The sequence below is a fragment of the Larus michahellis genome, chromosome 6 (genome assembly GCF_964199755.1).
Source record: "Larus michahellis chromosome 6, bLarMic1.1, whole genome shotgun sequence".
NCBI lineage: Eukaryota > Metazoa > Chordata > Aves > Charadriiformes > Laridae > Larus > Larus michahellis.
This window is the reverse complement of record NC_133901.1, coordinates 41185745-41202612: the sequence shown is the minus strand read 5'-3', so window position 1 is coordinate 41202612 and position 16868 is coordinate 41185745. Positions and strand designations below refer to the sequence as shown.

At 44.1% G+C, this 16868-nt stretch overlaps 1 long non-coding RNA gene across 2 annotated transcripts in view; it reads right to left on the bottom strand.

The window, feature by feature from the left end:
* Nucleotides 1-16511, bottom strand: part of LOC141744753 (uncharacterized) — a 30383-nt gene extending 13872 nt beyond the window's left edge. Inside the window, exons 1-3 of one of the 2 annotated variants that reach the window (XR_012587552.1) lie at nucleotides 16235-16511; nucleotides 12345-12461; nucleotides 2621-2720 (exon numbers count right to left, since the gene is read on the bottom strand). This is a non-coding gene — a long non-coding RNA (uncharacterized LOC141744753). The remainder of the gene's footprint in view (nucleotides 1-2620; nucleotides 2721-12344; nucleotides 12462-16234) is intronic. The other variant, XR_012587553.1, reaches the window with a different exon arrangement.
* Nucleotides 16512-16868: the final 357 nt, after the last annotated feature.

Here is a 16868-nt window from a genome sequence, read left to right as displayed (position 1 = left end):
AACAAAGTAAAGAGCAAAACATTACTGCTAACACTTGCTTATTAAAAATATTCCAGCTGCAAAACAAATAGATAGCATCTAGAATTGTTTGCCTTAATTTATGTTAAATAAAATCTTTTAGACATAAGAAAAACATTTTCTAAATGTAATTTACACTGTCATCTCCTATGTCTCTCCAATTGCTTTTCAGTTTTTGTTAAATAAGACTCAAACAGTTTATTGGATACCCAAATTTGTATGAATGTTTTTTGAGAGTTTCCTAGTGAGGTGTACAGAAAAGAATAGATGTAAAAACGTAGAAGTAATTGCCATTTCTTCCTAATGAAGTGAGCTGTTTAACAGCATGCACCGTAATAGAATTTTATGGCATGTATGAACAAGGCTGTTAAGTAGTATTTTAAGACGCCAGAGTCTGCAGTGCACCTGATACCACATCTTCAATATAGGAATAAGTTACTCTAACTATACAAAAGATATATTCCAAGGTGAGGAATTTTACGTGAGAAAAATGAAAATATAGTTTTGGGGGGGAATTCTTTCCACTTTCTTCTGAATTAATGAAATTTCAGAGTATTTAATAATACCTTGCAATCAAAAGTTGAGGCAGGAACTATGAAAGCTTCTTTTAATGGAAGACTCCTAAGGGGCTTGTTCATACATTCTCTTCTCAGAGATGAAAAATGATGCTTTATCTATTGCTCTAAAAATTGATTGTGTTTTTCAAATTGAAAAATCCCATCAAAAATAGATGCTACAAGTATTTCCAGATGCAGCCTTGTAATTAACATCAACAGCTACTTTGTGCATTTTGCTAATTATGTTAGACAAATACATGCAAATAACATGAAAAATTGGGGGGGGGGGGTGTAGGGGGTAGGCATTCTTAGCTGCCTTTACAGTATTGGGCAATTATCCAATTAGACTAAAAGATGCCTCTAGGCAAATGCCTGCCTGGATGTTCAAGACAGCCAGGCTTTTTTAGAAACATTACTGATATTCTGGAAGTGTAACTTATTTGTAAAACTGCATGAATGTTAAGGCCAGAGCTGTAGGACCTCCCCATCTAGAGAGGATGCGAGAGGCAGCTGTTAAAGAGAAAGCTTTACCAGTAAGGAGAGCTGGGGAAGCAGAAGTTTCAGGGGATTTGTAACAGGATAGCAAGCTTTTTACCCTTGTGTCACTAGTTCAAATCCTGTCCAGATGGGAAATGAAAGTAACTAAAAGGCCTTGGCAGCTGGCTAAATGGGTTTGTATTCTCAAACCAGTGTTAATGGTGAAGTCTCCCTTTCAGACTCCAGGCTCTACTGCAGGCGCGAGCTCCTCCTTAGAGCAGGCGTTCTTCCTTGATGTACCACAGTTACAATCTCTAATTACCAGTCCAAAGCCCTTTAAGATACTGAAAAGTGTTTTGCAGTGCATGGAACAGATGCTCTATGGACCTCGCCACACTAAGCAGCTCCGTTTGCTTTTTTCTTTTTTTGCACATTAGCTCGGGATTTTAAATCACAACGGAGGCAAAACTCACTAACTGTTGTCTCTGCCACCATTTTGATTGATTCGAACGGGAGCAGGCCAGGACCGCTTCATGCTTCAGCTCCACCTCCTCAGACAGCAGACTAGCTGTAAAGTCTAGTCCAAAGTGAAAAAACAAGATTGGAGTAGCGGTATCAGTTACAGGGCTGTCTGTGGTTACGTTGCACTAGGCTAGATACCATTACTCCCTTCTTCGCCTGTGCTCCTGGCATGTGAAAGCTCCGAGTGTTGCGAGCTGAACTTTGCTGACATGCCGGGCGTATACCATGGCGCACAGGGCGCTTGACAATGAATCTTTATTTTGCATGTAGCCATATTATACTGCACGTGAGAATAAATGGCGCAGCTGTTCAGATTTATGGCAGACCATACGCATGGCTTTGTTGCTGTTTTCCTGAATGTACAGATACACGCACAATTCCTGTCGCAGTATAGAAAGGGGTCATTTTCACTAGCCTTATCAATCCTGAATAAATAGTGATAATGATCGCCTACTGCAAGCTCAGTTTATAGTTTAATTAACCTGCATCTGCTCCCAAGAATCAAAGGCAGAAAAATATTGTCGAAGTATTGAAAGGTAGCTACTGTTACACTTTTAGGACATTACACATGATTTCAGTCACGCAGCTCTTACTGATTTTAGAGAGAATCATGTGGCTTAAATGCTATGTAAGGCTTTGAAAAATGTAGGAATTATAAGAATCCATCTGACCTGCTCAGCATGCTGAGCTTCAAGAGCAGTACTGAACACTTAGCACAAATAACTGAGGGGAAACAGGTTTATAAAGATTTGAGTAGTATAGAGATTTCTGGAGAAACCTCTGAAAAAGGCAAATAAAACCGGGAAATTCAAGAATTACTCTAGGAAACAGTACAAGTCCTTAAGGAGGTATGTCACAACTTAATACATAATACAATGGTACTATTAAGTAATATCTAAACATCATTCAGGGGCTCAAGGCCCCAGCTCTGCAAGCGGGTTTATACACAAGCAAAACAGCTCTGTTTTCAGAGTCAGAAAATGGCATACTGGTGCCGTTTTCTAAAGCAAGTACTTCATTTTTCAATTCTCCCTTTGTTAACTCACCTTTCAAACACAGGACTGTTCTGTCCCAGGCAGTGATGCGAGGCGGCATGGATAATCTTCCCAGTTCATACCTTGATGTAGTAACTCCAGGGAGGTTATGCTGCAAACAATCAAAGGCAGTTATGGCTGCAGAAATTTAAACGGTAAACTCCTCTATTCTTGTTTAGATGCTCATTCTATAAATGGTAGTGGGGTTAATTTTGTCCGTTACTCTTGTGTTTTCTAGCTATCAATTAGAAGGAGGTGCAACGCAGCCAAAAACCATTAAGCCTTTCTGTCTGCCACAGGCTTAAATCTAGTACAAAACAAGAGATAAGTGACTGAGGTAAGCACAGGAGTACCAAACCAATAAAACACCATTGTTCATTGTGACAGGCAGCGATCTCAGCACGCCAGCAGCATCGTCTAACTCTTAAACCTCTTCATCTGTTGTTGAGACAGAGGACAGTTTGGAAGAGACTTAGATGGAGATTCATATGGTCATTTATAGTAGAATTTTTACTTTTAATATTTGTTATGGAAAGCCCAGAGGAATTTAAGAAATCCGTTGTACTGAAATAAAACATAACGAGGCCTTTGCAGCCAAAGGGAAAGACTAGATGGCGTTGTTGTGGACAAGTCAGAAGCAAGGTTTGACATCTCACTGCAAAGGGGCCAGAGGCACTAGACCATGAAGGCAGTCACAGGAGAGATCAATAACTTCTCATGTGCTGGAGCAGAGAGGGGTGAGAGATGGGAAACTCAAAACAGACTTAAAACACCACAAGGTCCTTGCCTCGGCACGCCATGAGGATGCAGGAAGGTTTGCAAAGGATGGAGAGAAGCATACTACAGTAACAGAGATGTGAAAGGGTTACAGTCCGAGCAGGTGGTTTAGCGTAGATGGAAAGGAAGGATGTATCCTTTACAGCTTTCATTCAAGGTCAGCTTGGGAAATATAGACCCCTTTTGGATATAAGGACATTTGCATGGGTCAGCCTGAGGCACAGCAGGACAGTGGTGATGCCTGTAGTAGTCAGAAAGAAAGAGCTCAAAAGCTGGTCTAAGGTGGACACTGACACGATGCCAGCAAGGCTGGCCAGGAAATTCATTTGGAGGGAGGGGATAGCAGAAGGAGAAGGACGCTGAAGTGCGCGCCTGAAAACAGTGGTCACCTGGGGCTTTGCAGGCAAGATTTCCCGCAGTCAAGCTGTAGAGGAGGAAGAAAACGGGATCAAAACTCCTGTGGTCCCTTCCAGCAGTCTCTCAGGCCATTAGAGAAAGAGCTTCCAGCAGACACTGATGATGGGCAAAGGGCTAGACAGTGTCACAGAATACAAAGGACAGGTTTTGGGAGGAAGAGCATAGAGAGGGATGTGGAAGGCAGCTGGCTGGCCCAGAAGGCTGAAGAAGGTGTGCTTGATATGAGCTCTGTGGGGTCTGAGAGGCTTTAGGAGCATGAGGAGAGTTACTAGAGAAAAAAAACAGAGCCTCAGGGCCAGGCTGGGAGGAAAGGGACTCCAGAGAGCAAGGACAGATGGCGGTCACATCACAGCAGCAAAGGGGAAAGCAGGCAGAAACTGGAGAAGCAACTGGAGATCACGGGCAGGTTTGTAAAGAACATTCTTTCCCATTTTATGTTACCAGCTAGCAGATGCACATTTCACATTGTCAACGTTGAGCTCCAGCTTCCAGCGTAACACCTCTTTCACTCCCTCATCACTTTCTGAAACAAATTCCTTAAGGATTGTAATTTTCCACATTTGGTTGCAGCTTAGAAGGCGAAAGGTGCGGAGTACTGAGGCTCAGCAAACGCATGCAATGCTTGTGGTTCCTCCCCCTCCTCCCCGGTATTATATTTCTGCAGATGCATACACACATTCATAATTTACCATGCTCCATCCAGTAGTGATAGTATACTGTTTGACAAGTGACACACAATAGAGAGGTGGGATTGCAAGCCATATGAGAAGTGACGGGGCCCACCTGGGCTTTGAACCTCAATCCTGCCTTTCAGTCACATTTGATTTCAATCTTAAATTGCATTTCCGGATAAATGCTTGGTTATCAGTTTTACTATTCATATTAGCTTTATATGTGCAAAACCTGGGAGACAAAAGGATAAATACATTTATATATGAAATATATCTACAAAATATCATTCTAACACTAGATGGAAGAAAGTATTTCCCAGATGTAATGTAAAATGGTTTTAGAATTGAAGCTGAAAAACGCCACCATTTCTTCCTACCGTGTTTTTTCTAATAATGTGTTCTGAAAGTCCTTTTTTTTTTTTTTTCTCGTAATGGTTGTACTTCACTTTTCCACATGTAGTTCCTCCCAGATGGGAACACCAGGTTGGACTGGAGAAGTTAATGAAATAGCAATAATATATTTTCTTGAAAATATGAATGCAGGTCACAACTTTGCAGTGAAATATTGAAGTATTACCCTTGTTTTGCAGAGGGGGGGAAAAAACCCTAAAATCTGTGGGAGTGTCACAGAATGAGCCCAAATGGGCAGATTTGTTGCCTGCAGCCCTGTGTTCAGCCCCCAGGGCCACGGTGCCTTAGACACCATCCAAGCTGCTTGCTGGCCAGGGAGGGTGCTCAGAGGGGACGTGGTACCGGCGGCACAGAAGCACATCAGCCCTTCTCGGGGACAGCCCATGGACTCCGGTAACAACTCAGGGGCCACACTAGTAGGATTTCCCTACTAGAAGAAGCTGGCAAAGTGTGTGTGATATGCTCCATGTGTGTGATATGCTCCACGTAACGGGAGCAGGGAGAGCTCCAGAAATAAGCAGCAATAAGCTAGCAGATGCCGCGCGTGATCTTTATCCAAGCCTGTCTGAAAAGAGTTGGAGTAAGGGGGCCTAACACCCCTCCCAACGCAGGACAGACGACATCTGGCAACGAGAGATGGATTACACTGACTGTGACATAAGAGAAAGTGAAGTGGCAAAAGGATAAAAATAGTGGGTGAAAATTCCATGTTAATCTTAGAGGATAAACACTTTATATTGATGCTTTCAAGCACTACCTTTAGATATACATTCTTTAAAGTAAATTCTTTTTTTTTTTTTTTTAATAATGAAATCACTTCATGACTGCTTTTATGGCTTTGTTTTTACTAAAAGCCTAATTATTAGCATTTATTCATTTCTAGAAAAGATGCCATCAAGGACGTGAAACAACATACATTGCTAACTGCACACTGAATAAAAATGGCAGTCATTTACATGACTGACAAGTTTAAAATTCAAATGTTTTAATCATGAAAGAAAGCAATATTGCATAGAGAAGCAATTTGAGGATATAAGCATTTCTAATAGTTTTTTGTTTGTTATAGGCCTCTGTGTTATCAGAAGTACAGCTTTTATCCTCCACTTTGAGCTCAGCAAAAGAAAACTTTTTTTTCAATATTAACCTTTCATTTAGTACCATCTGCTGGCCAAAACAAGCACAGACAGGGGAGCCAAAACACCAACCTCCAGCAATGAAAAAGATGCTGAAAAGCCATCAGTGACCTTCAGCAGAGATGACCTAATCTGTCACAGGGGAGAAAGCAAAAAAGCACGCTCTACCCGAAGTAGAAAAATCAATATAACGCAATGCAATGCATCTCTCAAAGACTAAGCGGATTTTCACAATGCAGGAAGTGACACAAGCGCTTTCAGATGTATCATCAGCTCCATTCACCTTCCTAGCATTAGCTTTTGTTAAAAATAAAATTGCTGCTTAGTCACCTGGAAGGCACGGTGAAACCCTCAGGTATTTGTCTGCTCCTTCCTCCTCAAGGAGGAATGTATGTGAATCACACCATAACCTGATCTTCCCTCCTTCTCCCTTTCTACAGTGAAGGCTTTAAGGGAGAAATTTTTCAGTAGCTATTGTGGATGAAGATTTCCTGCCATGAACTGTACTGTCTACAGCGGGAGACACAGGTGATCACAGGGCAGGGAGACAGGGAGCACCCCACCTGCAGGCTCTCCCTGCGATGGGCTTTCCTTTGGAGCAAGCTCTCCAGCTTGGGCCACCTTTGAGCAGTGCCCTGCTTTGCACAGGGCTTTGCAGCCCGGCCTGCTCTTCTTGGAGGCACACGGCTTTGCCTTCCAGGGTAAGGGGGCTGTGCCTTGGCTACACTCAGGTTCAGGACACTCCAGGGCGACTCAACAGGGTCCACGCCTGCTCCAGGTCTTGCCATCAGATGACAGGAACAGCCACCTTTGTGCATAGCTGCCTATGATCAGACCCAACAGTTATCCCTAATCCAGCAGGCTTTAATGTATCACAAAAAAACATGAGCAAGATAAACTCTGAGCGATTGCTCTCAGCCCACGTGCTGCTCAAAGTTTGCTGCTGCTTTCTTCTCAAACCCAGGAAAAGGCCTTCCTGTAGCTTGTATTAATCCATCTGTCCTGGGCTTTACTTCTCAAAAACCCTCCTGGACGCGTTCCTGTGCAACCTGCTCTGGCAGGGGGTTGGACTAGATGATCTCCAGAGGTCCCTTCCAACCCTACCATTCTGTGATTCTCCCTACAAGTGCTAGGATGACTGCCTTGGTTCATGAGAGAGCCACCAACCAAGCAGAGCAACACTTCTATCAGACTCAGCTCCTGATTTGGGGCTCCAGAGCAACCTCACTGCTGGCCCAGGCAGTCAATACTGCAAAAGTGTCCACTTTCCTCTTGAAATTACCATCCCCATCCCCAGCACTAATGGGTGAAGGTAACGGCAGAGCTCTCCTCTTTCATTTCCTTTCCTGCATCAGGAAAAAGCTCCGCAGGCTCACAAAGAGCAGCAAAGCTATTGGACACTCATGTTAGATAATGAAAGCCATGTTCACAGGCCTGCCCCAGGTCAGGACGCAGCGTGTGATGCAAACACCCCCAGAAAAGCTGTCACTGTGCAACAACACCAAAAAGCTCTGCCTGCTTGGTGAGATGACATGCAATATTTTTTTTTATTTTTTTTTGTCTACAGTTTATTAAAGCAAAGCCAAAAGACTTCATCAAGAGTTAACCATCAGCAGAGATGGGGAAACAAGAGGAAAGGGTCGTAGGGATATTTAACACAAAAAAGACCAGCCTTGCTTACTACTTCTTCATAACCACATCAGGGAAGCCCATTACTGCCAAGTATGTTACACCACGGCCTAGCCCGGCCAGACAGTGGTTTTTAACTATGTCCTCATGATTAGGGTAAAACACCAAAGATCTGGCTTCGGTTCCACGTACAATCTTGTGAACCGTGCTGTAAACAGTCACGGGACTGGCATTTTGTAACAAAGTCATGGCCTCAGCAATTGCTGAAATCCAAAGCAGCCCCTGGCTGAGCTGGGCTCTTGGGGGGCACCCCAAAAAGGCGACGCCTTTGCCAGGATCCACAGGGACCCCTGAGCTGCGCTGCCAGAGCCAGCAACACCTGAACCACATCTCTGGCAGCAGGGGAGAAGCTCCAGCAGGCAGCAAGGTGGAGATCCTGTCACAGCCTTTGCCAGCTACAGAGATCTAGTCTTATTTTTAACCCTTGATTCTCAGAGGATGGAAAACTTTCTGACCACCACAGGTAACTTAACTTTCCAGATCTCTTATGATCTTCCACCAGAAGGATTTTGGTTACCCATCCCAGCACACCTATGCCAGAATTTGGAAGAATAAGACCCCCTAAGTGAAAGTACCTCATCTTTCCCATTTCATTTTTGAGGGTGGCAGGGAAAGAAAGAAAAGCAGAGAGCAAGTACTGGGCATCACCTACCTAGAAATGCCTAGAAAGGCTGCCAGCAGGAATAAGGTAAAGGCAGCTCAAGAAGTTTCAGCCCAGACCAGCAGTTCCCAATCTTTCTGCCAATGCTGTGAGCACTCAGCTCCTGATTTGGGGTTCCAAGAGCAACCTCACTGCTGGCCCTGGCAGCCGATACTGCAAAAGTATCGGCTGCCAGGGCCAGCAGTGAGGTTGCTCTGGAGCCCCAAATCAGGACCTGAGTCTGATAAAAGTGAGGGGGTGAGCACCTCCTGACCAAGGAGCCAGGCACCTCCTGGCTCAGCAGGGCCAACGCACCAGCTCTCCTGGTGCCTCCTGGGCAGGTCCAAGGCAGGTAATGGGGACCAGGGGAGCAGACAAGCACGGCAGGCGAGGACTGCATGAGCTTGACCGAAATACAGCCAGGGCTCCAACAGGGAAGCTGTGCTCATCCTTCTCCGGGCTACTTGATCTCTATTTAATAGCAACACTGCCACTTACACTTCCCAGGACGATTGCTAGCCCCAAGTCACATCTGTGCCATACTCCAGGCAAGAAACCAGATTATAATAAAGTAAAAGCAGGAGAGGGGTAGAAAAATATTCTTTCTATCTATAGTTGATCTTCTCGAAAAAAAAAAAAAAGAAAACCTGTTTCAATAACAGGTTCATTAGATAAGATGAGGGGTAACGGTTTTAAGCTGAAAGAGGGGAGATTTAGATTAGATATTAGGAAGAAATTCTTTACTGTGAGGATGGTGAGGTGCCGGAACAGGTTGCCCAGAGAAGCTGTGGATGCCCCATCCCCAGAAGTGTTCAAGGCCAGGCTGGATGGGGCTTTGAGCAGCCTGGTCTAACAGGAGGTGTCCCTGCCCATGGCAGGGGGGTTGGAACTAGCTGATCTTTAAGGTCCCTTCTAACCCAAACCACGATTCTATGATTGTGAGAGTTTCTGGAGATCCCTTCTAGATTAAGTCCTTGGTTTCTAACACGCCTCCCAGGTTGTTGAGGACCAAACATGGCATCAGGTAAGAACACTTACATGCTCTGGCACGCATTCAGTCCTGTTTTCTGTCCTGTATATGCTGGTCACTTGTCTTTTTTTTGACCTGTCACACAGATTTTGCTGAGCAATGCACAGCAACATCTGAGGCTTTTACCAAGTCATCCGTTAATCAATTAACAACTCTTCAGTACTCTTGAATGGTTTAAATTAATTCATTCTTTACCTTGGCATTATATAGCATTTATTGATTCTTTATTTAATATGCCATTGGAAAGCACTGAAACCTGAAAGCTCCTTGGAGTTTCCATCACCTCCATCTCACAGCCCTCAAAAACACTGTTCCTTAAATATTGTGTAATTTAACCTGGGTCTTAACAAAATCTTGAGGTACGTCATAATTAATTCAGCTTTGTGCTGAAGTTTAACTAAAAAGCTTTTCATCACTTTTTCTTTTAACCTGTATGTAAACCAGGAGATTGCTTTAATCCATAATAGCTTAGTACTTTAATAAGCTCTTAAGAGTCATGTTGGCAACAGGGTTTTTTTTGGGTTTTGGTTTTTGGTTTTTTTTGGGTTTTTTTTTTTTGAGATCACAAGCAAAGCATGCCTTTGTCCACTGTTTGTTGGTGTACTTGAAGCTCAGCAAATTAGAGGAACATGATTTCCTTTGAAGAAGCCATTATCCAACCAAGTTCATAGAAGGACTTTTGAAAAACTGTTTAACTACTACTGCAGCCAAAATGCATGATGATTGAAGTAAGACTTAACAGCTTTGTATCACTCTTGCTTTCTCACATTTTTAAAAATACATAGAATATACCTATATTTCCAGTATTACAAAAATGCTTTGATTGCCTAAGTTTATTCCTTCCTTCCCTCTTGGGAATATTGCAGTGGAGAGTCCACACCACAGAACATAACAGAAACCACAGATGTGGTCAGCAAGAGCTTAAAATCTTCATTATCTACACCATCCCCTGGCATAGCGTGCTGAAGTGTTTTTCCACTAAACCTTAAAGTGAAAATCCCCTTCTGTTAAATAACAACACACCATTTCTATAAATTGGGCAGGCAGAAGGTTCTGCTTCCTTTTCCAGATGTGCTTCTCTGTTTTCACTCCTCTTAAATGCAACGCATTTCATTTCCAGGCGCATTACCTGAGGCCCTGGGGATGGGAAGGTACCTCCTGAAGGCTGCATCTCTGGAAAGCTCCCCCATCCTTCTCTAAGGATGGTCAAAGCCTGAAATAAAGAGCTGATGTGCTGAGTGCTCAGCAAGCAGCGGTACCTCCTGGAGCTCCGAGTTGAACTAAAAATACAACAGCAGGGACCCTTCAGCTACACATTTCATACTTACTAGATGCTTTTATACAGCCACCCAGTTAGGTGCACAATGCAGGTGAACTAGACTCATCACAGTATAGCAACTTAAAGCTTGGATCCTCATCTCACTGAGCCAATTTTGATGGTAGCTGTGGGGCAACGTAAGCTATAGCGTGAGATATGAAGAACAAGCTGGTGAGTTGCTTGTCAGGGTGGTGACATGCGGGTGCTCCACAGAAGAGCCTACTAAAAAAACCTGGCTAGTACTAGCATGGCTAACGTTACTGGCAAACATTTGACCCAGCTTAATTTAGGCTCACAGCTCATATTACTATTGCTTTATATGAACTCTAAGCAGACTTCAGCCATGCTCATTTAAAGCAATTCACAAATTATTAGCTATTGTACACTAAATAAGGACGGTATTTCCAATTTACAGCTCTGGAAGTTTGCCTATCTCTGTAGGCATTTGTATGCTCCTCATTCCTCCGGAACACTCAGACACTGTAAACATTAATGACTTACCTCTCCCACTCCTGGGAGAGGCACACTGGTTCTGCCAAACAGATGCACTGAGATTAGATTTGCCCAAGGTCATTCAGAGGGACAGCAGAAAAATAAAATATTTTAAGTCTTAGTTCAGCCTCAACTAGGAAGCTTTTTAGCCTACACCAGAGAGGACAAACTGAAAGATTAGACCTTGAGAACTATTCCAATCAAACAACAAGGCAAAGTATCACGTTTAGCACAGATGAGGTCCCTTTTGGCCCTGTTGAGCCAGACTCATGAACTTTAAGACCAACTTTTCTCTAACAGCGGAAGAGCTAATATTATATTTTTTGCCCAACCGGTGTACTCTTAATGTGTTTTAGGCACACAAAATCCAGCCCAGAGCTGAGGTTGCTTAAACTCTAATCTCTTCTACACATTTCTGCAGACAAAAACCAGGACCAATGTCTTCTAGCACTATGTATTATTTGAGCCTAAGCAGGCGAGAAGCAGAAAACGAGAGCAGAGGAAGGAGTGGGAAAGGAATCAAAGAAACATGTGAAAAAGAAATACAAGTTGAAAAGTATGAATTGCATAAGAATACTCTGCTTTTTCCTCCTCCCATCTATATCTCCTTCATCACTTAGTTGCCTTCTAAACACCAATTCTGTTACTTCCTGCTTCGTTCCTGGCACTGGCAAGCCTCAGCACTCCTAAATCGAAAGTCAGGCCCTCAGAATTACTGGACTGACATACAGATCACACCGATCTTGAAAATAGCACCCCTGCGGTGTGCCTGCAGAGTTCATTTCTTCACACAGAGCCTGTGCCCACAAGGAGCTTAGAGCAACAGCTGATACACTAAATACTATTAGAGAAGAGAAAGAGCTTCTTAGTAGCTCTTGTTGGCCCTGACGGGCCAGACCAAGGCCAGCTACATAAACCACAACGTTCTAGAGTTTTGCGTTTAAACTCAGACCTTAAAAGGACAGGCACGCTTACCTATACTAAGCCCTTTACTCTGCTTTCCGATTTTCACATTATTAGGATTTGCTCAGATCATGTTTCTCTGCCATCATATGGACTCTTTTCTTTTTTACACAGAAGCTGTAAATAAAACTCAAGAGAATTAAAAAGAAAGCCAGAGTTAGCAATACGCTGGCTTTCTTTCAAAAGTATGCTTACTTTAATTGATACTTAGCTCAGAGGCGTGTTGCAAACACTTGGGGCATTGCAGCGTTCCCACAATTCTTCAAAGAGAGCAAGTCTGTTGTTTGCCATCCACTTTCCGTCCTCCGAGTCCTGTGACACAGATGGAAACAAGGTGGTTAACCTGGATGAGTGGATCAGCTGTTTGGTAGATGGCTCAGAAACCCGGTACAGGGATTTCACATAAGTAGCAAATCCCTAAAACATTCTGTTAGCATGGGAATCAAATAAATAACCCCTGCTGGGACCCTGAGGTCACCCAAGCACACACTTGGAGTTTCAGTCTACAAGGTAGATTTGTTATACATATATTTAATTATCTCATAGCCAGAAGGCTATAAAATTACCTTGTTGATAGGCTACAGTTAAAAGACATAGCAGTCCATGGGCTCCCAGAAACCAGCCATTTTAAGTGCCAGCAACACAAAGCTAAGAAAAACCACATGGAACAAAAGAGTTATTTAGTAGCCAGGAAACAAGCAGGTTATTAAAATTGTGAAGGAGCCCTTTAATTACTTGCAGCAGTTGTGGGAAACATTACCAGTTACATCTCTATAATAGATTTGAATTTACAAGTCATCACTGGAAGGCTGTAATCAATCCTGAATTTGTTTTGCAAGCCAGTTCAAAGAAAAGTTTAAATATGGAAACAAATACTGTGTCTTTTCTATGGAAATAAGAGAATATTTTTTATTTCTACCAGCTTCACATTTCCAGCAGATTATCTTTAAAAAAAAAAAGCTTTAAAATACATCTGCAATCATCAGGCTTGAGAGGTATTACAGAACACGGAACCACGCAAAGGGATTAACTCCTAATATCATCCAGCTGAACAGCGTGAGCTCATCTGGGCTTAACCTTCTGAATCCATTCCATTTGCAGGACCCAAGCAAAAACAATAAATCACAGCTAACAAGCAGGCAATTTTTATTTTAAACATTAAGAAGGATGGATGACTTCCCTTGCACCTCCATTAAGGAACCAAATTTTTCCTGGAGAGGACATATTTATCCCTTCATGGCTGCTACGTTCCCATTAGTGCCAGGCAAATAAGGGATCATCGGACACAGCCTATCCCTTTGAGCTCACGGATTGCCAGGAGCATACTGTATTTCTCTCCGATTCATTTGTGAACGCAGAAGAAGGAGCACAGGGCTGGCAGGTGGAGTGCAATTGCCAGTTAGCACATGGGCTTGGGGACACAGGTCCTTGCCTGGCCCGAACGAGAGACAAGTTCAAGACAATTGGCTGTTGCGTATGGTGGAGAAGGAAACCCATCTCCCATCTCTCACCTGTACTTTGGCTTGTCTTGGTGGAGGTGAAACCACCCTGGAGACCTGCTCAGAGCAGACAGATGGGAACAGCCCTTGGGCACAACAAGCCCCAAACAATAAGGAAGACGCCCCGCAGGAATCAATCTGTGTGGCAAGTCACCAGTGAAGGGAGGGTGGAATAGCAGGTAAAAGGCAATTCCAGTGGCTCAGGGTACAAATTTCTTCAGTGAATCTCTAACTAGAAAGACTAAGGAATTCAAAAGGGTCCAAATTGCTCCCTCTTTACCCTGCCTGCAACCAAGCTGATAAACTGGAAAAAAAAAAAAAAAGAAAATTGTGACAGCAGGGCTTAGGAAAGCTTTGTGTTTGGTGGAGAAACAGGACATTACCAGTGGAACATCTAAGAAAGTTCTTTGCTGTTTTCCTGTGACTGTTGTCCATAACCTCTGCCCGTTATCTGTGCCTGCAACGTCCCAGTCCTCATCATCCAACTAGAGTTGAGCGGGAGCTTCACAGAAGGGAGACTGGAGACTCCAGTGAAGCAGGACGTGCCGATGCTCATTTCTGTGCGCTGTTGGGCAGCTTTTGCGTATCCCACCCGCCCTGAGGGAGGTGCACAGGGAAGTCGGAGGGGACACTTTGAAACGCTTTGCTGTCCATCCTACAGGAAGGGGTAACACGGGACTGACCCAGCAAAATGGATCTCTCCCCGCCCCCTCCCAAAATGCCCCATCTCCCTGTCTGAGAGCAGCCTTCCCAGTCTGAAGTGCCCTCCAGCGATCCCTGCCCATACAGCCTCAGTAATTAAAGCAAGTCCAGACCCTGGTTTCCTGTGCCAGCAACATGCCACTGTTTAACCACCCGGTATCATTCCCAACTGCCCACGTAAGGCCTGGGAGGGTTGGCAGGGAGCAGGCACCTTTCTGGGCCCTCTGGTACCTCTTGGCCCTAAGAAGATTTTAGTGAATGAGTGTAATGACGTCAGTGGGGAAAGGGAATTAGCGCTCAGAGCCAAGCGCAGACTTAGTGCACAATTTCATCACTTTCGGTCGCGGTGAGCCAGGTGGCTGCCAGGCTCTGAAGGAAGAAAACTGCAAGTCTTCCCTTTTATTCCCCTTCACCCTTTCAAAAGGCTGGTTCTAGAAAAATTAGTGACCAGTGCAGACAAACACTGAGTGAAGGAAGGTGGTCAGAAGGACAGGACGTCCCAGAAGAGACACAGAAGCACCAAAAGAGATACTGAGCAAAGCGTTGTGGGTAGGATTATACAAAGAGAACTGCTCGGGCAGCCTCTCTGCTCACCCTTAACTGAGAAGAGGACTCACTGCTTTAAACCAAAGCAACAAAAAAAAAAAAGAAAAAAAAGAAAAGAAAGCAGAGAGCCTCTTTCAACTCCAGTTTCCAAGCTTCCCCAGCCCGTGTCCCTCCTGCACAGGCGGAAGGGCTGAAGGGGAAGGGCTGCAGTCAGGGCACCCTGGCTGCACATCCACGTTTCAAACTCATCTGGGTTGGAGGGCTGCAGCATGGCTGCTTTTTGGCATAATTACCTAAAAAAAAAAAAAGTCTGCTTCTTATTACATCCTGAGTTATGCTTCTTTTGGCACCTTTATGCCTCTTGCCTGTACTTCGTTTCGAAGTGAAAGCTCCCTCGGGAAGCACCATGGCATAGCTGTGTGTACAGATCCAGCCTGCGCCATCCAGGACAAAACCAGCACGAGTAGTAACAGTTGAAGCTAATTAATAATTTTTAGCATGTGTGACTTATTGCAGAAGGCAATTAAAAAGAAGCAGAATTCCAGCGCTGATGCACACTATATATAAAACATTTGTGATTTTGGGTGCGTGCTCCCACCTCCGCACGGCGGCTTGGGCTGTGTCAAGGAGACCGTGCTCTCCACCCAGCAGAGGAGACCCAGAACTTCCACCCTCTATTGCCCTTCCTCCGCAACACTCTTCACCACAGGCATCGTGGGAGCTTTCTTTCAAACAGCTATCCTTTAATTATAAGCCACACTGGATAATTATGCAGTTTTTACTGATTAAGCCAATTTGATGGTTTGGGATGATTCAAATAGGCCACATGATGTCAGTTCTCATGAGGGATGAATACACAAGCACTTTTGATATGAATATCCATCCCATGGCATTTGAATTGCAAATATTTGTGTGTGACTATGACATTCACTTGTTCAAAAGGCTTTTGTAGAAAGAACAGCTATAAGTTTACAGGAGAAACCCTAAAGCAGTCTGAACAAGCCTGAAGGGGAAAAGGGAGGAGAAATGAACTTAAGAGTCTAGTCCCTATTCAGAGGTGTTATTACACACACAGCTGATACGTGGCAGTGTTTTCCTCCCTTCCACCAAACAGCAGCAAATAGCTCCCTGCCGAAACGCTATTCCACTTCAAGAACATTTCAAAGGCACCAACCAGAAAGCGCATGTGCCTTCACTTATGAGCCAGGACTCCGGCCCTTCACTCCCAATTACAACGTACACACCCAAAATAAGAAGCATACAACCAACACAGTAAGGCAATTTAGGAAAGAGATTCCCCAAAAATAAAAGACAGACTGAGACTTGTGGAGCACTTACCAAATAATTCAAATTCACCTGCAGGACCACTGCTTGCTGAGTTTGTGCAGTTGCTGCAAAATTACTTTCAGCTGAGGTAATTTGGCAAGTTAAGTCTAAAATTTAACTGCTATTTTGCTGTGACCAAGGCAGCGCATCTGCTATGGGAGAGTCTTCCTTATTGTTTGTTTTCACTGTTGATCCCACTGGAAATTTGTCTGAGAGCAGAGGCTGGCTCCAGGCCTCTTGGGAAAACAGCCGGCCAAGGTCATTGCCCTTGTCTGCATCCCTTCTGCCTGTTATTTATGTCCCCTGCCACCCTGACAAGAAACACTAACACACAAAGGCCAAGCAGCAGCCTCCAGATTAGCTCTCACTGTGCCGGTCACTGTGCGTGTGTGCCAAGTTTTAGGTGACAGAAGAGACAAGCAGCATTCTCATACCTGCTGGGCTGGCTCACCGAGCACACACAGGGATGCTGCTGAACAGAAAGATGTTCAGGAATTAGCTGTAAAGGCAGATTCAAAATGGGTGCCTCTAGCTACTCACACACACTTGGAGGTGGACACCTTTTCCATGCCTGAGCTGGAAGAGAGCCCAGCACAGCTGTAGTCATGATGGTTGAATTACACGTTTGATTTTTGTTTTCTTGCTT